We start from the raw sequence: 26,107 nt of genomic DNA, 5'->3' as shown, positions 1-26,107 counted from the left end.
ACTTACAAAAGTTTAATATACAGTGGTACCCAGCCGGGATCCGAATGCGCCCCTACGAAATTTCCGGTTACGAAAAAAATCTATTTAAAAAACTGTTCCGGGTTACGAATGTTTTTTCGGGTTACGAAAAAAATTTTTGGTGGCTTGTCGGCGCTATTTCACACACAAATAGCGGAGTTCCCCTTAGCGACATGGGGTTTTTCGGGCTACGAGCCTTCGGGTTAGAAAGCGGCGGCGGAACAATTATTTTGCGTAAACAGTGGACCACTGTATTGGAAAGCTAGATCTTTTATATGGGCTTTCCTCATATGTTCCAGAGATTATTAATGTGTCAAAGCAAATAGGAACAAATAGATGAAACGCCTATAAACTTAGATCATACTTTAATTATACCCCTCTCCCCCTTTGCTGTTGCGTCTTTGATGTCTGCTGCAGTTCTCTGGTTAACGGTATAGAAATCTTTCACAGTGGGTTTTAATTTCTGAACTGTCCTGCCGAAGCTAACAAGGCAGGGAGACCAGCAATTTAATTTTCAGATAAATTTTTTGTGTTCTAAACTGGCTATCTGGAATGATTCCAGGTGGCTTTTGGGGTTTCAAGACCTCATTTCAGACTGTTTAGTGTGCTATAATGAAAAATGAAATTTTGCTTAGCAAATGAGTGTGTTTCAGTCTTTAATGATCTTTGCCTGTAAACTTTTCTCTATATCTGAAATTAGTTTAAGAATTACTAAAGAATTACGACTGCTTTTGAGCACGACAAAGTTTTTACAATGTCTCCTGCTAGATTAGTTCTACTAAATCAATGAAAGATCAGATATGGGATGTTTAACACATTTGCCATTAATTTCTAATGTGTCTGAGATAAATGCAGTTTACTGACAAATTGGTCAAATTTAACAATTTGGTTCATAACAGCTTAAAAATTCCTGGTGGATAAATCTGTTGGTCATAGGGGAACAGGCTGCCTTGAAGGTACTCTCCATTAAATGATTTAAAGAGAGAGATAGGGTACATGGCCCAACAGGCATTAAAGTAAAGGGATTTTTTGTTGTATGGCAGGAAGTTGGACTAGGATATCGTTAAAAGGTTTTTTTCCCATTTTCTGTCTCTAAAACTTAACTTTTTTTTGTATTTGTGTATGTTTAATGTGGTGAGATTTGAGTGGTTCCCTGTTCTATTTAAGAAATCCTTTACAATGTGGCACTTGGTTCTGATTTTTTTTTCCATGAGGCACACGTACATCAGTTTGTTTACTTTACCTTTGGTTTTTGTTGCTGTTTTTGAGTAAGTGGTGTTAACAGAATTTTCTCAATTTTCTACATATTGGTTGGAATATTGGCTGATCATGTAGGGGTCTTTTCTTACTATTCCTTCTCACAACATCTGTTTATCCCTTGAAATCTCTTCGAGGAACCTCTGGAAAAAAATGGGGAATGAATTGACAACAATGTGGACCTTCCCCTCTTCCCAGAGAGCTGCATGGCGAGCTGGCAAGCTTCCTCAGCTAGGGCTGCCAGTGTGGAAGGATGAAGGGGAGTTTGTAGTCAACAATCTAGAGGGTTGCTAGATTGCCACTGCAGGGTAGGAGATATAGCAACAGATGCGTTTCTGGAGTTCATTGGGTGCTACTTGGCAATGACGTACATTTTGGAATTTAGGCACTCATTCTGGAATTTTAATTTCAAGAAAGTGACAAGGAACTTTTTAGAATGGTATTTTCTAGGAAGAAATACTGGTATTGCAATGCTCGTTGTCTCGTTATTTTCAGTGCATGTACCTAAGAAAGGAAAGTCGTGACTTTTGAGATTTGCTGGCAGAGGTTCGGTCCAATAGAGTGCCATGTAATGTCTTAAAACACATGTACACAGTAGCAAACCAGATAAGTTTCATATGTAAAATCTTCTTCATTTTTTTCTTTCAGAAAGTGGTTAGTCCACTTTTGCTTCTGCATGACAAATATGCTAGTGGTAAGTGCGCTGGTTATAATTTTATTTGTTTACACTCTCTAAGAGAAGGAAAGTAATACAGCGAACTGAACGAACTATTGTTAATTCTTTCCATGTCAGCGATACTTTCTGAAATGGAGAACGGATAGAGTGCGGCCCTTGACTTACACAGGATATCCGTTTTGTGGACCCCCCACCCCCGCGTAAGCCAAATATTGTGCATGCCAAGTCTCAGTCAAGTGGATGGGGCGCGTGCATGCAGCGGCGCCCCGTTAATTCCAAAGCCGCACATATACAAGTTGATTGACGATAATAGAATAGTTTTCTTTTAAATTCTTTACTTACTTTTTTATTTGTGTAATCTGTTTTTGCTTGCAAAGAAAAGAATAGTTTTTGGCTCAACAGTTTGTCGGAAGTATAGTTGCCCAAGCTTAGTGTCAATGCAATGCAAATTGGGGGCATGGGTACATGTGTGTGCATGCCACTCAAGTGGTGTCTCCATAACTTTTTCAAGCATTTCTCAGAATAAACAAATCACTACCACTACTCACTTCACTCCCTCCCCTGCGTTTGCACTGTAATACAGTTAATTTTTCTTAGTGGGCTGCACTGTTTAATGTTCTTTTGTCAATAAAAAAAATCAAATTATTCAATGCGTTGTGATTGTAATCAACGCCCCTCCATTCCTTTGTGAAATGTACAGTCATATCATTGGATCATTTGATGAAACTGATTATAGAAACCCAGAACCAACTAAACGATATCAGAATCTTGAACCAGTTTGTCTTGTTTGGAGTAAACCATAGTTAAAGGTTAACTTTCATCTGTGGTTTAAGACAAAGAAAAGGTGTGGTTAGTAAAAGTGGAAACAAATGCTTTGATAGTTTATTTTTTTGTGGGTAGTGAATATAGAACCGTAGTTGGAAGAGAGCACTAGGGCCATCCAGTCCAACCCCCCTGCCATGCAGGAATCCAAATCAAAGCATCCCTGACAGATGGCCATCCAGCCTCTGTTTAAAGACCTCCAAGAAGGAGACTCTATCACCTCCGAGGGAGTGCATTCCACTGTCGAACAGCCCTTACTGTCAGAAGTTCTCCTAATGTTGCAGATTGGAATCTCTTTTCTGTAGCTTGCATCCATTGTTCCGGGTCTGTTCTCTGGAGCAGAAAACAAGCTTGCTCCCTCTTCAATAGGACGTCCCTTCAAATATTTAAACAGCGATCATATCACCTCTTAACCTTCTTTTTCTCCAGGCTAAACACTCCCAGCTCCCTAAGTCGTTTCATAGGCCATGGTTTCCAGACCTTTCACCATTTTGTCGCCCTCCTTTGGACACTCCAGTTTCTCAATGCCTTCTGAATTGTGGCACCAGAACTGGACACAATATCTCAGTGGGGCCTGACCAGCAGAATACAGTGGCAACTATTACTGCTCTTGATCTAGACACTTACTTTAGGATGACCTAAAATGCATTGGCCTTTTTAGCTGCCGCATCACACTGTTACTCATGTTCAACTTGTGTGGTCTACTTGGACTCCTAGATCCCTTCACACTAGTTTCATCAGCCAGGTGTCCCCCATCCTATATTGCATTTATTTTTTCCGCCCTAAGTGCAATACCTTACATTTCTCCGTGTTGAATTTCATTTTGTTAGCTGTGGCCCAGCTTTCTAGTCTACAGGTCATTTTGAATCGTGTCCTGTCCTCTGGGTAGTAGCTTCCTAATTTGGTGTCATCGCAAATTGATAAGTATGCTCCCAATTCGGTCATCCAGGTCATTGATAAAGATGTTGAATAACACTGGGCCCAGACAGAGCCCTGTGGAACCCCATGGTCATTCTCTCCGGGATGAAAAGGAGCCATTGTTGAGCACCTTGGGTTCGCTGGTCAACCATGACAATCCGGTAACAGTGTCCTTGTCTAGCCCACATTTTACAAGCTTGTTTGCAAGAATGTCATGGGAAACCTTGTCAAAGGCCTACTGAAACAAGATAACTACATCCCAGCATTCTCTTCATCACCAAGCTGGTAATTTATCAAAGAAAGAGTTAGTTTGTCTGGCATGACGTTTTCTCTAAACCCATGTTTGAGTTTTTGTGATTATGGATGGCCTCAGATGTTCACAGACTCTTGTTTAATATCTGCTCCAGAATCTTCCTGGACTGTAGGATTTCAGACTAACTGACAGAATTGTTGGGATCGCTTTTTTCCCTTTTTGAGATGGGGACAACGTTTGCCCTCCCCAGCTGCTGGGATTTCTCCCTGTTTTCTAGGAGTTTTTCAAAGATTATTGCCAATGGCCCGATATTAATTTGCCAGTTCTTTTAATACCCTTGGATGTAGTTCATCTGGTCTGGAACTTAATTCATTAGATTAACAAGGTTTCTCTCTAATCCTTACTATTCTGTGCTGAAATTCCCCTATTCTGTCCTCTGCTCCATTATCCTCAGGTTGAGCACCCTTTTCCTTTTTGAGAGACTGAGCAAAGAAGGTGTTGGAGTATTTACTGCCTGTTCTCTGTCCCCTGTTTAGCAGTTGCCATCTTTTCCACGCAGAGGCCTCCATTTGTCCTTCTTCTTCCTTTTGCTGCGAAATCCAAAAAGCCCTTTTTAGTCTTTTTAACGTCTCTAGCAAGCCGGAGTTCATTCTGCGCGTTAGCTTTTTCTGACTTACCCCTACACATGCCTGCTTCTTTCGAACTTTCCTTTTTTGTGATTTCCCGTTTTCCATTGCGCTCAATCTGTTCCGTTTCAAAACAGCTCGTTGAAAGTTCCTTAGTCATCCTCTGGTTTCTGAGACACCTCCCGTTTTTTTTCTCACTGGAACGGTTTGAAATGTTGCCTCTGTATCTCTCTTTTGAGAACCCCCCAGCTCCCATCCGCCTGAACTCCTTTTCTTTTAGTATTTTGACCCATGGAATCCCCCACCTCATACTTCTCTAAGTTTATGAAATCCGGCTCTCCTAAGTCTAGGATGTGGTCTGACTCGCCTGGCTTCTCCCTTTCCCGTCTCCACACTCCGGAGAACGGTCACTTCCACCTACTGATCCCCCACTTGCACCCCCATAACCACTCACCGTGTTGGTTCGGCCAGACTAAGTAGGCTGACCCCCCTGTTGCCTCTTCCACCTTTTGACCATGAAATTGTTTCAGGCAATGAGGAATTGCTAGCCCTGAGTGTTCTGCTGAGTTGACTTCCACAAAGACAGGAGACGTGAGGCGCCACCACTAACATCTTCCTTCTGACGTGTCGTCATCGTTCTAGAAAGGCATCATTCCAATTCCTCAGTCTGACTTGGGGGGTCGTAGTAACCCACTCCCGTAAATCCTGGTGTTTCTCCCTCCCCTTTTTACCACCTGCTTCCACCTGCTTCTTATTGATGTCCGGCTCCTTCACTGGTGTAACTATCTCTGACATATAGTGTATTTCCTCCTCCCTTTCCTGTTGGCCTATTTCTCCTAGAAAGTTGTATACCCTCTATTTCCCCATTCCAATATACGCACTCCCACAGGTTGGTTCCGTGCTGCTAATATCATATTTGCTTTGTGTACTAGGAGTGAGTTCATCTGCTTATTTCCCATGCGCTGTGACTTAGTGTAGAGACATCGCAGACTTGGTTCCCTTTGAATTGCTGCCGTGCGAGTTTTTTTGCCTCCCACTGTTGGGGTCCCTTGCAATGTTTGCCTGGTTCCTCTATGATATAGAAGCCATTGACCAATCCCCCTAATCTAGCTCCACCTTCAGTTCTCTTTCATCCACTACAAGAGAAACACTCCCTTCGGATTGCTTCTTAGCTGAGTCCTCTCATATACGGTAATTTTGTAATTTCCTTTTTCCTTTTTATTTTCTTCTGACTATTACTCTTGCAGAGATTGGAAGCGAGTTTGTTTGTTGTTTCTTTCCCCAGACAGGCACCTTGCTTCTGGGCCTCCTATGGCCTTCTTTATTTAAGCTCTGTCTTGATTAATCGTAAGGTTCCCCTCACTGATGGATAGTCTAAATGCCTTTTTTACTTGCGTGAGGGCCACATCACTGAACGTCGCTCCTTTACCAACGCAACCCTTCGCAACAGAGCCCAACACTTAAAACTTTTTTGTTGGGAAAGTTCCCTTTCCGTTGTGGAAAAATTTTCTTCTCAGACTGATCCTTTGGCTTTGGTGCCCATCTCCAAACTTCCAAGGTTCTCTAAGATATCCAAAACATCAACTCTGGCATCGACATCGGGCTCAATGTCGACCTCTTTGACTCTGAAAGCCGTAACATCTACAGTGCCTTCCCTGACCCTGAGGCCCTTGATGCCGAGTCAGTTAGAGCCTGTTCCCATGATGTCACAGCCTACGCCATCTCCTGCCCAATCTCCTCCATTGCAGGAGTTTCCTTCTGCTTCTCAGGCAAAGCAACCTCACAAGACTAAGAAGAGGCCTGACGTCTTGGGTGACTGTGATGCTGAGAAGTCGAAGAAAAAACAAAAGTCTAAGGCAGGGGTAGGCAACCTGCGGCCCGTGGGCCGGATGCGGCCCGGCGAGGCCTTGGGACCGGCCCCAGCCTGGTCCTGCCACTGATTGCCATCATGGCCTTTGGGGGGCAATTGTCTATAGAAGCCTCAGAAACATGCATTTATATTAACATTTTTTAAAAAATCAGCGATTTTTTTCACGTGTCCTCCATTTTTTTTTTTTTTAAAAAAGTGTCTTCCCTTTGAAAATTTTGTCCTACATTTGTCCTGGTTCATTTATATATTTAATTTTTTTTAAAATTATTTAATTATTTATTTTTTGGCTTTGGCCCCCCAGTTGTTTGAGGGACAGCAACCCGGCCCCCGGCTCAAAAAGATTGCCTACACCTGGTCTAAGGCATCTCTTCTGTCTACCAGTTCTTCAGCCTAGATGTCTGCTTCAGCTTCCACATTGGTCTTGAAGGCAGCAACTGCCTTGGAGACTACTATGGCTTTTTTGCTACCGGCATTGCAGCCACCCTATCTCAGTCACTGTTTCAGACTTGACATCAAGGAGTTTGACCTGGGCATCTTTGAGTGCTTCAATACCTCCTGGCTTGATGCTCAATTCATCTTTGCCACCGGTTCCCGTCTCAGTGCCGTCACACATATTTGCCTCTCCTACTCAGGTTTATAGGCTTTCTCTGTCACCTTCAGCCCTTTGACTCCATGATGTGTCTCCAGCTCAGTCTCACCACTGAGCTGTCGACGTCTTCTTCGAGGAACTACTATCAAGACATGCCTTATGCCTTGGCATCATATATTGGTCAATATTGAGCTGAAGCATACTGGAGAGAACGCCCTTCTTCCTACCAGTCGTACTCTCCTTCTTACAGAGATCGTTACCACCATAGGGAGACACACTATGACTCTCCCTCTCGATATCGGTCTTGATCCCAATCTCCATGCCGTGTTCATGAGTCTAGGCTTGATTATGATGTCACAAGAGTACCTTCGCCTTTGCCTCGCACTACTGCTCCTGTCTCTCGACTTCCTGCCTCTCCTGTTCAATCATTGCCTGCAGCTCAGATTCTGCTGTCAGTGTTGATTATGACTCCTATTCTTGCTATCATTCCCATTGTGTCTTCGATGTCTCAGCTTCCTGCTGTCACAAAGGTTCCTCAGTTTGTTACTCTCTCCACCCCTCAGCAATCTACTGAGGAATTGGCTTATAACACACAAATGTCGCCAGCTTCACCTTCTGTTATTGCATCCCCTCAGGAAGAGGTTGAAGACACCACACCTCAATCCCCAAATGAGTATGTTCAGCCCTTCTCAGATGTGGTCCAGGGAATGGCTCATGCTATAGGGCTTCAGGTCAAGGTCACTCCTAAGCTGGCAAGAGATCCTGTTTTTCAGATTGTCGATACCACTGCAGTTTCACCAGCTATCCTTCCCTTTTGGCTTCATTGTCTGATGTCATGAACCTATCGACAAAGGTGCCATTCAGTGCATCTCAGACAGATGCAAGATGGACAGTTATTTCTCCAGGTATTTCACAGTGCTAAAAAGAAATGGTGGACAGTTATTCTCAATCTAATGGGTGTCAACCATTACATCACACCACACAAATTCAAGACCCTTCAGTCCATCTTCACCTTTCTTCATCAATGGGATTGGTTTGCATCGATAGACCTGAAAGAAGATTACTTTCACATTGCCATCAGACCTCAGCACCACAAGTTTCTCTGCTTTGATGTTGATGGAGATTTATATCAATATACCATCCTACCCTTCGGCCTCTCCACTGCCGCCGCCCCATGTCTTTATAAAATGCATGGCAGTGGTCCCACCTTTGGACCCATCTCTTGCCTTCATGTCCGGCAAATCAATATTTTTTTTTCTTATTTGGGCAATTGGTTGCTGGTGTCATCCTCCCCCACACAGTTCTGAGATGTCCACCTCCCCCTCTCTCTCCTCACCAACTTGGGCCGCACAGTCAACCCCTCCAAATCCATACTGGAACCAGTCAGGGTGATAGAATATATAGGCACATTTCTAGACTCTATTATGGCTTGTGCCTCCCTGCCCACCAGAAGGGCAGAATACCATTGGACCCATCTTTGTTCTGTTCTCTGTATGGTCTATCCTACAGCGAGGGACAATCAATGACTTCTGGCCCTCTTGGCTGCCACCACAGTTGTAACCTACTTGGCGTGCCTAAGATTACGGCCTCTACAAGAATATTTTCTCTCTGTGTTCATCCACCTCAACAACAGACAGTCCAAGAGGTTGATACTCCCTCAACATGTGCATGTCTCTCTTCAGTGGTGGTTGATCCCCAGGAACATCCTCAGGGGAATTTCCTTTCAACCTCTAGAACCCTCCAGGATGGTCACCACAAATACATCCATGACAGGCTGGGAGGCCCATTGCCAAGACCTCTGTGTACAAGACCGCTGGTCTCCTTCCGAAAAGGAAATGCATATCAATGCTCTAGAAGTCTTGGCTGTCATCAAAATTTCTTGGGGTTTCGAGAACCACCTCCTTCACAGTCATCCAGGTGGTAACAGACAACACTACCATCGTCTGTTATATCAACAAACAGGGCAGAACTCACTCCCGTTCTTCTTCATCTTGCTCAACATCTCTGGACGTGGTGCCGTCAACATTCCATTCACCCGTGGCAGTTCATCTGGCAGGCAAGGACAATGTCCTAGCAGACTCTCTCAGCTGGGACAGGGTTCTTCAACATGACTGGGCCTTGTCACACAAAACTTTCCATCTCACAGCTTCACGTTGGGAAACACCCTCCCTGGATCTCTTTGCCACTCCAGAGAGTGTGCAGTGTCCGATGTTCTGTACCAGAGCAAGTCGAGGGACAGGCTCCTTAGGAAGATGCTTTCCTTCTCAACTGGAGCCATCACTTCCTCTACACCTCCCCCCCACTCCTGTTAGTGGCAAGGGTTGTAGCCAAAATGACCAGGGACAGAACCAATGCGATCCTACTGGCTCCTTGCTGGCCAAGCAACCCTGGTTTGCCCTCCTACTCCACCTGTCCAGGGGCCAGTACCTCATACTTCCAAATTGGCTGGACCTTTTCTCCCACTCCAACAGTGCAGGCCTTCGCTCGGACGTACACAGCCTCCACATGACAGGATCTGGCCTTAACCGCTCCAGAACTTCTTTGAGTCCTCTCAGCTTCCAGAAAGGATTCTACTAAGCGGTCTTATTCTTATAAATGGAAGCATTTTTGTGCCTTTGCTAAAACTAGAGCTGAGCCTTGCTTGCCGGTTCAACACTCTATGGCCTTGCACTTCCTGTTCCGTCTGCATGGTCAAGAGCTGACCTTTTTATCTCTCAAGGTATATTTGTCAGCTATTGTAGCTAAGCAGCCCCCTGGTTTGCTGTCGGCTAAGCTCTTCACCTCACCTACCTTGAAGAGGTTTTTCAAAGGTCTACACCATCGATACCTTCCGCTGCTTCCGTTCGTTCCTTCCCGATCACTCTCGTTCATGCTTATGCACCTTACCAGGCTGCCCTTTGAACCCTTGGGATTGGCCTCCCTGAGACTTCTTACACTCAAAGTGGCATTTCACATGGCCATCACTTCAGCCAGGAGGTCCTCTGAGTTGATGGCACTGAGCTCAGATGAGCGCATTCTAGTTTTTCATAGCGAGAAAGTGGTCCTTAGGCTGGACATCTCCTTTCTCCCTAAGGTGGTATCCCCTTTTTACCTTTCTCAGGACATTGTGCTGCCCATGTCTTATCCAGACCTTTCCACACCTCTGGAAAAGACTATGCACACACTTGATGTGCTTTGGCATTCTATGTTCAATGTTCTGCTGAGTTCAGATTGACCAAAAAGTTGTTTGTTTGTTATGGTGGACCTAACAAAGGCCACCCTGCTGTTTCTTCTCAAAGGTTTTCCCAGACCATGAACTTGCCAAATGCCCTCCTCCTGTTAGTATGCCCCCACATTCAACAGGGCTGTCTCCTCATCTTCTGCCTTCCTCAGGGGTGTCCCTCTGTCTGATGTCTGCAAGGTGGCCATATGGTCCCAACCTTTCATGTTTGGCACTACCAGGTTGATTCCAGGTCTCGTCAGGATGCCAGATTTGGCCATTCTGTTCTGTCTTCAATTGACGTTCCCCCCTGTCACAGGTAGGCTTTTTAGCCACCCTATTGTGTGAGGTACAGAGAGCATAAGAAGAAGAACTGGTAGCATACCTGTAACTGTGGTTGTTGTTGTTGTTGTTGTTGTTATTATTATTAACCTTTATTTGTTTGATTGGTCATCTGTGCCCTCACACAAACCCACCCTACATCCCCTGTCAGGTCCCTGCTACTTTTTTGTGGCGGACTTGAACTGAAGGTGGAGCTAGATTGGCAGGATTGGGTATGCTCAGTACACGGGACTAGGCGGGGCCTGCCGCCAATCTGCTCAGCTTTTCGGCTTCTGAATGGGATTTAGCACAGGCACAAACCCTATTGTGTAAAGGCACAGATGACCACTCGCACAACCACAGTTACAGGTAAGCAACCTGTTCTTTCTGCACTAACTTGAATTTAGTGGTTCCCAAACTTTGGTCCTCCATGTGTTTTGAATTTCCAGAATCCCCAAGCAGCTTTTGGGCAACACTCAGGAATTCTGGGAGCTGAAGTTCAAAACATCTGGAAGAAACCACAGTTTCTTAAGTCCAGAGGTAACAGAAGTGTGTATAAAAGTGGATATTTATAAAAGTAAGCATTTGTAATCTCCTCATGGCTGCTGGAGATGAGGAGAAATGTAACAGTGCACTGCTCACTCACATACCAGAAACTATGGTTTCCAGTTAATATCAACAGGACCAGAATTTCTTGCTCACAATTTCCTCTTGAGGTGCTTGAATATACAGAGGACTTCTCTTCATTGAAATGAATGGAGAACCCTGCTATTACTTTGAAACTTTGGATGGGTATTTATGCTGGTTATGATTGAGATCCAGATATCAATTTTTGGTGTACTCTGTGGGATTTCCCTCCTTCTTTTCTTTTGAACAGCAAACCCTGATGCCCAAATTGCTTCATCAGTTTCAAGAATGGTTTTGCCTTATGGCATCAGGAGGTGCTGTTCAAGAAATTTACTCAGAGATCTCCTGGGTCCAGATAAATAGTTTTTGGCTTTCAGCCAAAGCCTTTCATTAGACGTCTGAGTAAAAATGAAAGTAACTTTAATTGCAACTGTCTGTCTACACACTGAATGTTTATTTATATTAAAACAAGTATAACATGTTACTTTTATAATTAAAACTACCAGTTTGCAACTTATTTTAAACACCCATTTTAATAACAGGCTGTTTTTATTCCCTCTTGTTATTTTATATGTGTCAATATACTGATTACCTCTAATTGCACAATGAACAATGATAACTATACTTTTAAAATAACCTTAACATTTGAAATAAAAATGCCTGTTTCAACTGGCTTTATATGTCAAGCATCAGACTGGCTGAGGCAGAGCAGATATCCAGAAAAACAGGAAATTCTTCTGTGTGCCCTTCCTTAGCACTCTTGAACTGTGTGTTAGACATACAGTACACCCTTTTTTGATGGCTGCTAAGCATTTCAGTGATAAGTCATATTCCTTTTCTGTGCTGTTCCTTTTCTGGGTAAAAGGGCGTCCTGCAAGTGTAGTGTGGTTAAAGAATTGAATCTCGATTTGAAAGATCCATGTTCTAATCTAATCCCTATGAAGCCATTAAACTCAGTTATCTTGAGCCAACATTCACTCTCAGCTTGGTCTACTTCACTGGGTTGTGAGGAAAGCGGTGGTGGGGATGAATGCTGCCTTCAGCTCACTGGGATAGATATGTAACAGTTTTAAAAAATATGTTTTCAGGAGTTGCCTAATTGCACACGTCTGTGCGACTCATTTGCTTTAACAGTTGCCCATAATTGGAAGTGGGTTTGTATTATGAGAAGGTTGAAGTAAAGTTTCGTGTTAGAAATAGACTTTTAACATTTCCTGCATTGAGAAGAGGCTCTACAATAAATGCAAGGCAAATTGTGTCACCAGCTGTTGCTGCTGGAGGGCTTTAAGGGACTTCTTAACTGGCTTCAGTTTGCTTCCTTGTCATCCCATCCCAAGTTATGTCAACTTTGGGACTTGGGATATTAAGGCAGGTCTTTAGGAGAGGCTGGCCTATCACCATGGGATCACTTATGAAGGAGGTTGACACCAAAGGGGGTTGAGGAAATCTGATTTGAGAGATGGGAGGGCAAGGACAAGTCTTACACCTAAGGGAAGAATAGAACAGACATAAGTTCTATATGGTTGTCTGAATGTTTGTTAATGAAAGCTGTTAGTTTTCCTGATTCCCTGATGAAGAAGGGATATTGTGCCAACTCAGGAGGTGTGAAGAAGGGGGACATACAGGATATCCATTTGAACAATAGAAGGCAGTGGGAAATATGGAGCAAGGTGGCAGCAGACAAGAAGGAAATGTTGGTTGTAACAGTGCTGTTTGCCCCAAATGGTTCTCCATTCCACATACTGTAGTCTGAATAGCCTTTGCTCTCTAGGTTCAGATTTTTTGCTGCTAAATGCTAGGTTGGTTAACGCAAAAGAACAGCTGTATGGAGGTCTAGTTGGATGACACCATGGGATTTAATCTCCCTCATCTCTGCTCACCACTATTTTTCTGCAACAGCATGTGAGACCTGGGAGGGGCTGGTGAGGCACAGTTGTAGTGGTTTATCGTGATTCCAGAGTCAAAGCCCATGTTGTGGAAATCAGAAATGAAGATTGAATACAGATACTTGCTAGTTAGCGAATTAGAAACAGAAACTTTAAGGTATTTTCTAATTTATGCAAATATTGATGCTTGTAGATCTTTGCAGTAGTTGCTAGCTAGTTGTTGTTGTTGTTGTTGTTGTTGTTGTTGTTGTTGTGTGCCTTCCAATAATTTCTGCTTTATGGGGACCCTAAGGCAACCCTGTCACAGAGTTTTCTTGGCAAAATTTGTTCAGAGTGGGGTTGCTTTTGGCTTCCTCTGAGGCTGAGAGAATGTGACTTGTCCACGATTACCTAATGCAGTGGTTCTCAGTCTTCCTAATGCTGCAATCCTTTAATACAATTCCTTGTGTTGTGATGACCCCCAACTGATGGTCTCCGTTCCTATGACCATCGGAAATATGTGTTTTATTTACTTATTTATTTTATTATTAAAATACTCTTTACAATATACACACAACAACAAATAATCTTACATAAGATGGCTAAATCTTTATACTTTCCTGTCTCCCTCCCATAGAAAGGACTTCCGATACAATTTCCCTCTTCATTCAACTTTCTTCATTCTGTTCTTCAGCATTTCTTATATCTATTCCTCGGTTCGTGATTATTATTAACTTCCTCATCTCTCTAAAATTTTCAGTACATGTTAACGTTACATTGAACAAGACTGCGACCTATGTCTTCCATATGAATCCTTCTTATCATTTAATATCTTCATTTCAGGGAAATTATCCTATCTTTCCTCATACATATCTCAAGAGGTGTCTTCTCCATATCTTGTTATCTATTTTACATAAATTAAAAATTAACTTTCATTAATTACATCGGATATCCTTTGTTTCTTGAAAAACAAAGGAAATATGTGTTTTATGATGGTCTTAGATGACCCCTGTGAAAGGTTGTTCAACCCTTGGAGAAGTGAGAGCCACCACATGCACTGGACCCTTGCCCTTCCTGGCTCTTGAAATCAGCTAGAGGGGGACTGGCTGAGTGGGTAAAGGGAGTGGTGAAGCCGTTACTGAAAAAGACCTCCCTGGATCCCACCATTCTTAACAACTATTGGCTAGTCTCTAATATTCCATTTCTGGGCAAGGTTCTGGAATGAGTGGTGGCCTCCCAGCTCCAGGCATTTCTAGATGAAATGGATTATCTAGATCCATTTCAATCTGGCTTCAGGCCTGGCTATGGCACAGAGACGGCTTTAGTCGCCTTGGTGGATGACCTTTGCAGGGAACTAGTCAGGGGAAGTGTGTCTCTGTTGGTCCTGTTAGATCTCTCAGCGGCTTTCAATACCAGTAGTTTCAGTGGTTGCATTTTTAAGGCCAGGTTCTTCTGTGAGAGTTTTGAGAATGGGCTAGGATGCTCATTCCTCTGCAGAGCCTGGAGAAAAAAGATTTAGGTGTTTCCCTGCATTCAGGATTAAGATAGAGGCACTGGAGTCTGTTTTTACAAAATGGCCAAGTCCTAAAGGCCTGTTGAAGCTCTCCACCACTCCTCTTTCTGACTTTTTTTTAGGGGGGAAATGGAACAGTATTTAAGGCTGGGCTGAACCCTGCCAGGATTATTTTTTTAGAGTTTAGTGAGATTTTTAAAAAGCTCACAGAGGCTGTATCTGCACTGCAGAAATAATCCAGATTGACAATGCTTTAGTCTACATGGCTAAATGCTATGGAATTCTGAGAAATGTAGTTTTGTGGGATGTTTAGCTTTCTCTGTCTGAGAGCCTTGGTGCCACAACAAACTACAAATTCCAGGATTCCATGCTATTGAGCCATGGCAGTCAAAGTGATGTCAAACTGCATTATTTATGCAATGTGAATGCAGCCAGAGGTCCAGCACTCACCAGAGCATTGTTTTAGAATAATTAATGTATGTGAATGAGGTGGCTGCAAAATGGCCAGTAATCCTTGCTGAATAATGTTAGCTGTATGTAATTTATAGTTAGGTATCCTGTTTTACTTAGGTCAGATTTTAGAAGATGGTGGTAATTATGGCCTATTGTCAGATTAGGTGCTACTTTATTTTAGTGTTTACAAGTTCCCATAAAGATTAATTCCTACCTGTTACTGTTTTTTAAAATGTTAGTACAGAGTCAGCAAATTTTATATGTTAATTTAACAAAAACTCGGTTAAATAATTTCCATTTATTAATTTACTGCAGCAAAACTGGGATTTTGTAAAACAGTGATAGTAGTGTTCTGGATTTAATCTTGACTGTAAATTATGCTATAGTATATAATATACAAGTGGTTAAACTATGTCGAGTCGAAGGCGTTCATGGCCAGCATCCATAGTTTTTGTGGGGTTTTTGGGCTATGTGGCCATGTTCTAGAAGAGTTTCTTCCTGACATTTTGCCAGCATCTGTGGCTGGTATCTTCAGAGAATGCTTGCCTGGAAAGGAGTTGGGTATGTATGTACTGTGTGACCCTGGGTACCACTGAGGCTACAGGCTACCCCCAAACTTCCATATATACTCGATTATAAGTCAAGAAATTTAAGCCCAAAAACTGACCCTAAAATCTGGGATCAACATGTATATGGGCCAGTGCAGTAATATTGCTTTAAAAGGTCCCGAAAGAAGCACCACTGTGTGCCTTGCCAGTGATTTTTGAAATAGCTGCCGGCAAGGGATGTGTGTGTGTATGTGAGAAAGAGTTGATTCCCTTCCCAATCAGATGTTAAAGAATTCTCTGTCCATGAAACTCCACATTTTAAATCCACTTCTTTCCCTTCCACATCGAAGTTAAAAGCACCATTCGCCACCAAACCCCACATTTAAATCCACTTCCCCCCCCCCCCTTTTAATCCAGTGTTAAAACCTTCTCCTCTAGCATCAGGGAAGTCGTGTTAGGTGGTTGGGTGTTAGGTGGTTGGGTCCGAAGATGGAGGGAAGGAAGTGATGTTTCCCCTTTTAGATCCTTTGTTATAGCCCCCTACATTTTACCCTCGACTTATCCACGGATCATATAAAAATTCATGATTTTGGTCCTAAAACCTTCCCTCGACTTGTACATGAGTTTGACTTGCACACGAGTATATACGGTAGGTTGCAGAGCACCCTTGAACTGTTTAACAAGAAGCCACTTATTTTTTAAAACCAGCAGTGCGCTTCCAGTTTTTTCCCTGTTTTCCTTTTTTGGTGTGTCTGTGTTTAACCTGGCACTCTGTACAGCCCCTGGAGGACCCAAGGAGCAGAAAATTGGCCTGCTGCAGTTGCCCCTATCTGTCTTAGGGTGTTAAACAAGGTACCTTGAGCTAGATTTATGTATTCAGAAACAGAAGGATCAAATGTGTCTTTTGATCTGGTCCAGCAAACTAATTCATACAAAGGGCTGAAGTGTTGTCATTTAAACTTTCCAAACTTTCTGTGGTTCTCCTTCAGCAAACACATCTAGAGCCAAATGCTGGAGAACAGCTGCCCTACTAGTCCTTTATTATTGCACAGCCTGTAGAGTAGATTCTTTTCCTGCCCTGAAAGAGCCCTTGGAGAATGCCTCTGTGCCCTGTATGGGTTGTAAAGTAAGGAGTGGAACAAAGAGCTCCTGGGACGTTGGCTACTTTGATGGACCGTTGGACTTGATCTTTTAAGCTATGGATGCCAATTTTTAAAAACCCATTTTTGTCAAATTCTTCCAGTGTTGCTATTGTGATGTTTTCAAAAGAACGTCAAGGCTTTGGATTGCTTAGAACTATTTACGCTTCCTGTTTAAATAATCCTGAAATGGAAAAATGTGAATGAGATCAGTTCAGCATCTAGGCCTCTGTTTGTCAGAATGTGTTCCTTAAAACCTGATTCACTTATAAAAAATGTAAGAGGACAAAGCAGGAGTTCATACAAATTGCAGTGCCTTTGTAATGCTAGACATCTAATTCTCAGAAGATCTACAAAGCTGTCTTCTCAGAGTATTTTTTAAATCCTTGCTGAGGACTTTGGATATGCATGAATAGGGGAACTGTAGAACAAAATGCATAGTCTGATAGAATAACACCCTTTTTTGTTTGTTATGACACAGTTTGGGTGTGCTTGTTTGATTGTATGTCCTGTTTTCACCAAGAACGTGACTGCTCTTAGTTTCAGAAAGAATGATGTGTTCTGTCTTCAGGATAAAGGGGATAGTTATTGCAGCAAGAAACTGGCAAGCAAGTCTGACACTGAATATCAGAGCTGTGTGTTTGGAATGTTGTCTCCTCCTTTTTAAAGGGAAATATTTTCTTAGCTGGTCAGTTAAAAGGTAAGTGCTCTCATGTCTGCATCAACTGGTATGTGAAAAAGTACCTGTCATAAGTAATACTTTCCAAGAACTAACAGCTTTTTAAAACTGGTAGTGAAAACATGAAAATTATCTGGTTTTATCAGATAGTGTTCATTATGTCTTTGCATAGCATATATAGTTTTAATCTTTACAGTACATGTATTTGGCACAGCTCATGCATACAGATATTCAAATCAACAAATGTACAAAACATTTCTTGAAAATCTGTGTATGTAGTTGTCTGCTGTATTTCTTGTCACTTCTGAGTTCTGGCTATCATTCAGTAGTATTTGAATATTTCACAATTTTGTGGTCTCACAGATAATACTTTGCCAGGATTAATGTTTAGGAACAAGGATGCCAGAATCAAAATAAAAAAATAAAAGTTGTTTCATTTATGGTACTTGAGGTGCTTGGATATGCTTCAATTCATTTTAGCCTGTTCACTTTAACAACAAAAAATATGGTGTAGCCTGCTAGACTACAAAGCACATTTTCCATATCAGATGATTCACATGCTTTTAATTCCCATACTGTAGCCCCATGTTTGCTTGAATCCCTACATGCACCTTGAATGGGAGAAGGATCAGGGAGACATGTGCAAGTTTGGAAAAGTTTTGGAGCCAACGTTTATAGAATTTTGGGGTCTCAGGCTTGTCCTGTGCTCCTTCTTCTGAATTCACTAGAATTCATGACTAAGGCTTGAATTACCAAGAGGATAAATCAAGGATAAATCTCCATCTCACTCTAAGGATAAGCTAAACTAAAGACTGGATAAAATAATCCAAAAATCATGAATAGTTGTTCCTTTCCCACTAGCCAGTAACACCTATTAAAGGAGGGATGGGCATTGGCAAACTGGCCCTGGGGACAAATATAGCCTCCAAGTCTGTTTTCTTGTGACTTTTGATTCCTCCAGACTCTGAGCCTGCCCTTTTTCTGACATATAGGGTGTGTGTATGAATGAGCATGTAAGGCAGAGAGATAGACACACAGAAAGAAGAAGTCCCAGTTGACTCCCACTGAAATAATAAATTTAATCAAGGCAGTCCTGGATTTGAAAGACCAGGCTTGCCTTCCTTCCACATGATCTTGCAATGAAACCTGGATCTCATCTTGGCCCAGCTTTGTGGGAAGCCATTTGAACCTATGGCTACCTGAGATCTCTGGTTGCTGCCTTGGAAGACTGCTTTACTGATCATGATTGTCACTGCCAGATGGGCTGGTGAGCTCTGTGCTCTCCATGTGGACTGTCCGTACCTGAATTTCCATTCCGATTGAGCAGTCTTGAGACTTGACATTGCCTTTCGCCAAAGGTAGTATCTTGCGTCCATATCTATTAAGACATTGTTTCTCCAGCTTTCATACAGAATTCCACTTTGAATTTGAGAGGAGACTTCATTGTCTCAACTTGCATAAGGCCTGGGCCTTCTACGTCAACAGCACTGCGGCTTTTCAGACTTCACAAATACTTTTTGTCTGCTACTCCTTGACGAAGAAAGGACTGCCTGTTTTGTTGCAGCACTTTTCAAAAAAGGTGATGTCAACCATTCATCTTGCCTGTGAACTGGTTCATAAGGACCCACTGGCTTGAATTTGAACCCATTCTACATGGGCTGTTGTAGGAATTCCCATATATAAATGCTTTCCTGGTCAGTGTACTGCTAAAAGACATTTGTTGGGTGATTATTTGGTCACAGTTGATGAATTTTGCCTCTCACTACAGAATGGACTCTAGGTCTCAAGCTGATAGTGTATTTAGAAGATCTGTACTGTTTTATTCCATTATTTGATTTTAGTATTGCCATTTCAAGGTAATTCTGCCTTCTAAACTTTGATTCTGTACTGTGTACTGATGGTTTAGATCAGAGGTCGGCAACCCCTGCGGCCCGGCGAGGCGGCAGGACCGGCCCCAGCCCGGTCCTCCTGCTGCTGCCGCCGCTTAGGGATGGCATATCCCTAATGCGGACAGAGGGGGGGCGCAAGGGCCGTGGGGGAGCACGCGGAGGCGGCAGGGTGCTTCTGCGGGCTCCTCGGCCCATGTGGCCCCAGGCCTCCCTCCGGAGAGAGAGGCCTAGGGCCGTGGGGGAGCCCGCAGAAGCGGCAGGCCGTTTCCGCGAGCTCCTTCTCGGCCCTTGTGGCCCCAGGCCTCCCTCCAGAGAGAGAGGCCTGGGGCCGCAAGGGCCGTGGAGGAGCCCAGGAGGCAGCCTGCCCAAGCCCTTCCCTTCGGCCTCCCTCCCCTTCGGCCGAAAGGGCCCCTTGGAGCCTTTTTGGCCGAAAGGAAGAGCCAAAGGGAAGGGCCTGGGACGGGTGTCCAAGTCCTTCCCTTTGACCGAAGGCTCCGCCCCCGGCATGTAGCTCCGCCCATGGAGGGTGGAAGCTCCACCCCGGCACGCGGCCCCGCCCCCGGAGAGTGGAAGCTCTCCCCCGGCTTCAGCCCCCCAGTTGTCTGAGGGACAGCAACCTGGCCCCCGGCTCAAAAAGGTTGCCTACCCCTGGTTTAGATCCTTCTGTTTTGTGAAACCTGTTTATGTACTGTTACTGGAATGGGGGTGTTATGCTCATGTTTGATGTCTTGCATTGATTTCATGTTCAGTAAGCTTCTGTTTTGATTGCAGTGATACTCCCACCTCCTTCTTGTGTAGCTTACTAGTCTCCCATTTGTGTGAGTCACAGAGGCCATGAAGAAGAAGTACAGGTTGCATATCTACCTGTGAACTCACACAACCTTGCCCATCCTGCCTGTTGTTTGCATTGCTGCATCTCTTTCCAGTGGAACTAGTGATTTTGGCAGCAATCCCCATATATAAATGCATTAGAGGTGGGCAGGGTTACTGCCAAAAAGCTTATATAATGCTCTTGAATCTAGAGTCTGGATGGTTCCGAATGATGCCCTATGCAGGTACAAGACAACTAATTTGTATGTTCACAGATGATCACTCAAAAAACTATAGTTACATGTAACCTGTCCTCCTTTCACTCTATTAACATTGAAAACACACACGAACTTCAAATGTGACTTCCTGTTGATATTTTTTCCTCCATTTTTTGGCAGTCCATGGGATCTTCAGAGAATCCCAGAGGCAGATTATTATCCCTTAGAGTAGACCAACCACAGTTGCTCACCTTTACATTAAATTTAGGAATGTACATCCTAAGTATGCACACAGCTTCTTCTTGCCTTGCAGCATCTTTATCCACTTAGCATTCCTTAGTCGGAAGAATAGTCTTCATCTAATTTCATGTACATTTTCTTGCTCAGGAAGTAAACCTTTTCACATTTTTGCAAGTCTCAGATAATTCATTGAGAACTTAGATTTTTAAAACTAAAATGCCATGCTGTATTGACCTATGTGACCTTTGCTACTGTTGGATCCTCATCATACCCTGAGCAGAAATGTACCTCCTTCATTTCAAAATGTTTAAAAAGGTCCCTGCTGTGTGTGCATGTGCTGCTTCATAGTAGTAGTCAATGGCTTTCTCTTTCTTAACAGTTATCGTAAATAGGATCAAAAGGTGAAAAATTAGGACATTAATTAACTTTTTATCAATCTCTTAGCTTAAGACACTGTTATTATTTATGCAATGCAGTTGCAAAACATCTAGGCCCAAATCCAATTGCAGGTCTTAACCAGAGTAGGTGCATTGACTTAATGGGAACTTGATACGTCAAAACTTACCTGTACGTAAGTTAAATTGATTAATTGTGCCTGTTCTAGTTGGGACTAGCGATTGGATTTAGGTCCTAAATATCACATATTAATATATTGATCAAGACCTATTAAAACGCATTGGTCAATCAGCAGGCACAACCAGGTGCATAGAAGCTTATTAGAGAGAAGACAGGTCATCCAAAGGTTTCTATGTGAGACTGTGATCAAGAGATCTGTGTTCTGTCTGTGGAAAGAGGTTCCTCCCAGTTGTTTGAACTGCCAGCCCTACACTCAGTGTTTTAAAAATGTGCGAACTGAGTGTGATCCTGCTTAATTTCAAATGAAAATACTTAGAATACTGTTTACTAAATGGATGTATAATATGTGACCTGTATATCCCCTCCCACAAAAGCCTTGATGGATCAGACTAAAAGCTGATTTATTCAACCTCTTTATTCCCCACAGTGGTCAACCAGATATTTATGGAAAGGCCATTAACAGTGAGGGCCTTCTTCTGCTATTGTTTCTCAGCAATTGGTATGTGAAGCTGTGGTATCTGTGCCTGTGGAAATGCTGCTGCTGCTATTGCTGCTGTTATTGTTGTGTGCCTTCAAATAGCTTCTGACTAATGGCAACCCTGTCACAAGTAATCGGTCCTGCCGCCGATTGCCGCCGATGTTACCGTGGCGGCGGTGGCGGCACCGAGGAGGGTGGGCCACTGACAGTGCGCCGCGCCGCCCATGGCTTCAGGGCCGTGTGCAGGGCTAGATAGGAGGAGTTTCTCCTCCTGGGGCTGACTGGCCAATGGCTGCTGCCAGGGGGCGGGCTGTTGGAGCTCCAGCCTGCCCCCATTGGCCAGCCAGCCTCAAGAGGAGGAGCTCCTCCTCAGGCAGGGCAGGAAGGGGCGGGGGTCCCCCTGCCCTTTCCCTCCCTTCCCACCGCTGCATGACAGCCGCGGGGAGAGAAGGAAGGGGCGGGGGTCCTCCTGCCCTTTCCCTCCCTTTCCATGGCTCCAGGCAGCCGCGGGCAGGGCAGGAAGGGGCGGCGGTCCTCCTCCTCCTTCCCGCCCTACCCGTGGCTGCCCTTCCCGTGCGGGAAGAGGAGGAGGAAGAGAAGGAGGAGGGAGGAAGGAAGGAGCAGGAGGAGGAAGGGAGGACGAAGGAGGAGGAAGGAGGAAGAGGAGGAGGAAGGAAGGAAGGAGCAGGAGGAGGAGGGAGGAAGGAAGGAGCAGGAGGAGGAGGGAGGAAGAAGGAGGAGGAAGAAGGAGGGAGGAAGGAAGGAGCAGAAGGAGGAGGAGGAAGAAGAAGAAGACTCTTTCTGAAGGTGACACAGTGTGACTTTCCAAAGTGCATTTCTGTGTATTTTTGGTGCATTTAATGCTAAAAGGTCTGCTTTAACAATGATAGTGGTGGTGGTGATGATGATGATAATGATGATGATATCTATCAGTTTCTGAGACATGCACTCACTCTTTATGAAGGTGAAACAGTGTGACTTTCCAAAGTGTATTTCTGTGTATTTTCGGTTCATCAAGCCCGCAGTCTTGGCTTCATTTTTTACTCTTCTCTGTCATTTATTCCCCAGATCCAGGCCACCACCAAGGCCTGTAGATTCTTTCTCCACAACATTGCCAAGATCTGTCCATTCCTCAGCCTCTACTGCCAAGACTCTGGTCCATGCCCTAGTGGTTTCGAGACTAGATTATTGTAACCTCCTTCTGACAGGGCTTCCTCTTTCACACCTTCATCCTTTAATCTCTGTCCAGTATTCAGCTGCCCGTCGCTTTGACCATGTTTCACCTCTTTTATCCTCCCTTCATTGGCTCCCCTTCCCCTTCCGCATCCGGTACAAGCTTTTATTATTGACTTTCAAAGCTCTCCATGGATTGGCCCCTCCTTACTTATCTGACCTTCTTTCTCCTTACATTCCTACTCGCACCCTCCGCTCTGGTAGTCAGGGTCTCCTGTCACAATGTAGGACTACCACTGCCCCCTCCCGAATTCGTCCCTTCTCGCTTGCTGCCCCTTACTCCTGGAACCTTCTTCCCCCACATGCACACCTCATCACTTCTCTACCCAGTTTCAAAACTGAGTTAAAGACTATATTGTTTAGAGAAGCATTCCCAGAGGCTAGCCCCTCTCTGACCCAGGAAGCCTCCTTTTAACCATCCATGAAGAAACCAAGCTCTTCCTTCAGTCCATCTGCCTTGGTCCAGGCCTCGGAGGTGGAGAACTGCTGGACCTGATCCCATTCCCCACCACCACTCCCTTCTCCTTTTGTGTCGTGTCTTCTTAGATTGTAAGCCTGAGGGCAGGGAACCGTCTAACTAAAAGATTGTGTGTACAGCGCTGTGTAAATTTACAGCGCTTTATAAATAAAAGTTAATAATAATAATAATAATAATAATTTTAATGCTAAAAGGTCTGCTTTAACAATGATAGTGGTGGTGGTGGTGGTGGTGGTGATGATGATGATGATGATGATGATGATGATGATATCAGTCAGTTTCTGAGACATGCACTCACTCTTTATGAAGGTGAGACAGTGTGACTTTCCAAAGTGCATTTCTGTGTATTTTCGGTGCTTTTAATGCTAAAAGGTCTGCTTTAACAATGATAGTGGTTTCGGCCAAAGCGAAGAGCCAAAGGGAATGGCCTGGGACGGGTGCCCAAGCCCTTCCCTTTGGCCTCCCTCCCCTTTGGTCGAACGGGCCCCTTGAAGCCCGTTCGGCCGAAGGAAGGGGCCGAGGAGGAGAGGGCGGGCACATGCCTCCTCCTCCGCACGGGGTTTCGGCAGACCTGAGATGTCCTTCGGAGGACACCTCAGGCCTGGCAAAGCCCCGAGGAAAGGAGCGGGGGCTGCGTGCCTGTTGCTTCTGCCCCTCATGGGACCTTACTGGTCCCCAGCTGTCTCTGAGAGGCAGCTGGGGGGCCAAGGAAGGGCAAGAGGAGCAGGCGCGGGCCTGTCACCCCCTCTCCAAATCCCCCCCCCCCCACTTCTAGCTGTCTCTCAGACAGCTGGAGGTCGGGAAAGGGAGCAGAGAAAGCCCCACCCCCAGAGGGTGGGAGCTCTGCCCCCGGCATGCAGCTCTGCCCCAGAGGGTGGAAGCTCCGCCCCGGCATGTGGCTCCGCCCCTGGAGAGTGGAAGCTCCACCCCTGGCATGCAGCCACGCCCCCGGAGGGTGGAAGCTCATCCCCCCTGGCTTCGGCCCCCCAGTTGTCTGAGGGACAGCAACCCGGCCCCCGGCTCAAAAAGGTTGCCTACTCCTGCTCTTAGGTATATTTTTGAGGTATATTTTTGCACTGCCAGGCATCCATCTACCTCTCTGCAGCTGAAGAGGCTGGAGCAGCAGCACTGTTCTACAGCATCCTGCTGCCATCCCTCTTGTTTCAATCAACCTAAATAATTTGGTGTCATCCATGAACTTGGCCACCTTACTGCTCTTTTGTGGGTAAGTTTAAAGGCACTTTTTACTTTTGAGAACCCCCTCCTTTCTTCTGCAGAAAAGACTTAATATAAATGGGTTTGGAAACTTCAAAAGTGTTACAATAAATTGAAACTATGTGGAGTATGCAGTTCTGGCACTTGTTCTTGCATATTTTATTGACAACAGTTTCCCCTTTAAACATCTTGATATTATTTCATAAGCTTTAAAAAAAAATCATGTGCTGCAGACAAAATTAGTATCTTGGTCCAGATAAGTAAACTCAACAAATTTGTTCTTTTGTTGTTGTTGTTGAACTTAGGTTAAAGAATATATAATTTGATAGTCTGTTTTAGAGACTTTACTGGAATGTACAAACAGAGACAAATTAATAATGCTTCTTTTGTGCAGTAAGAGTGATTATTTGAAGACTGTAAAAATCTTTTTGGTGCAAAATAAATCCCACATTCCTCCTCAGCCCATAGTGCTTCATATCTCTGTGTTGATATAACTTTGACCTATCAGATGGTAACATCCATGAAACTATTATTAAGGAGGCAATGGTATTTTAACTTTCGTTATATCCCTCTTGGCAGCAGGGTGTTACTTGTGAAACAACTATACCTTACCTTGGTCAGAATTCAAAGTGATGGTTCAGTTGATGGATCTCCTCTCTGGAATTGGAAGGACAGTAATGTGTTTCTTTTTCATTGTCTCAGTGACTCACATATATGGGTCACACTGTATTTATGCAGAAGACCTTTTGAATTTTCTCAAGCTGAACAGTGGTTGGATGGTATCCCTGCCACCTTGTCAGACAGTTTCCTCTCATTCCATCAGTTTAATTTTTTATATCAGCAGCATCACTATGTTGAAAAGTTATATCGGTACACTTTCCCTTACTCAAGAAAATACAGATTGGATCATTCATGTCACTGGTATAATGATCTGTTGTTTTATTGATAATATTTGTATTTGAGTCTTTTGGTTGTGATTCTGAGACAAGGCTGGAAGTGGCATAGGATCCACAGTTGAGACAGCTGATAATTTATCCTGACACTTGTTGTACTACAACTACTGTGCTGATGGCTGTAGTACCAGCAGTGTAACAGACAGTAATTCATTGGTTGTTTCTGTATGCCAGGGGTAGGCAACCTTTTTGAGCCGGGGGCCAGGTTGCTGTCCCTCAGACAACTGGGGGGGCCGAAGCCGGGGGTGGAGCTTCCACCCTCCGGGGGGCGGAGCCACATGCCAGGGGTGGGGCATCCACCCTCCAGGGGCGGAGCCACATAACAGTGGTGGAGCGTCCACCCCCGGGGCGGAGCCGCATGCTGGGGGTGGGGCTTCTACCCTCCAGGGTAGAGCCATATAACAGGGGCGGAGCTTCCACAGAAGCACCATCATCATTATCACCTCCACTGCTATCATTGTTACAGCAGACCTTTCAGCAATAAATGCACCAAAAATACACAGAAATGCACTTTGGAAAGTCACACTCCTCCTCCTCCTCTTTCTCATTGAGAGGGGATTTTGCACATAGAACACCAAGGGCAAGTGAAAATAATAATAATAATAATAATCAGTTACAAGCATGGAAACTACTAAAATGCAATT

The 26,107-nt window shown here is 44.2% G+C and overlaps 1 protein-coding gene across 6 annotated transcripts in view; it reads left to right on the top strand.

Moving 5' to 3' along the window:
• Positions 1-26,107, top strand: part of NCOA3 (nuclear receptor coactivator 3) — a 1,019,275-nt gene that overhangs the window by 903,937 nt on the left and 89,231 nt on the right. For 4 of the 6 annotated variants that reach the window (XM_042465907.1, XM_042465909.1, XM_042465908.1 and 1 more), the window contains exon 1: positions 24,496-24,520. The exons of the other annotated variants lie outside the window; for them this stretch is intronic. The gene's annotated coding sequence lies outside the window, so the exon portion shown is untranslated. Of the gene's footprint in view, positions 1-24,495; positions 24,521-26,107 lie in introns of those variants that run through there. 6 annotated transcript variants of the gene reach the window in all.

This window comes from Sceloporus undulatus, chromosome 4 (assembly GCF_019175285.1).
Source record: "Sceloporus undulatus isolate JIND9_A2432 ecotype Alabama chromosome 4, SceUnd_v1.1, whole genome shotgun sequence".
Classification (NCBI taxonomy): Eukaryota; Metazoa; Chordata; class Lepidosauria; order Squamata; family Phrynosomatidae; genus Sceloporus; species Sceloporus undulatus.
The sequence above is the reverse complement of the archived record's forward strand: the minus strand, read 5'-3'. Positions and strand labels throughout refer to the sequence as shown.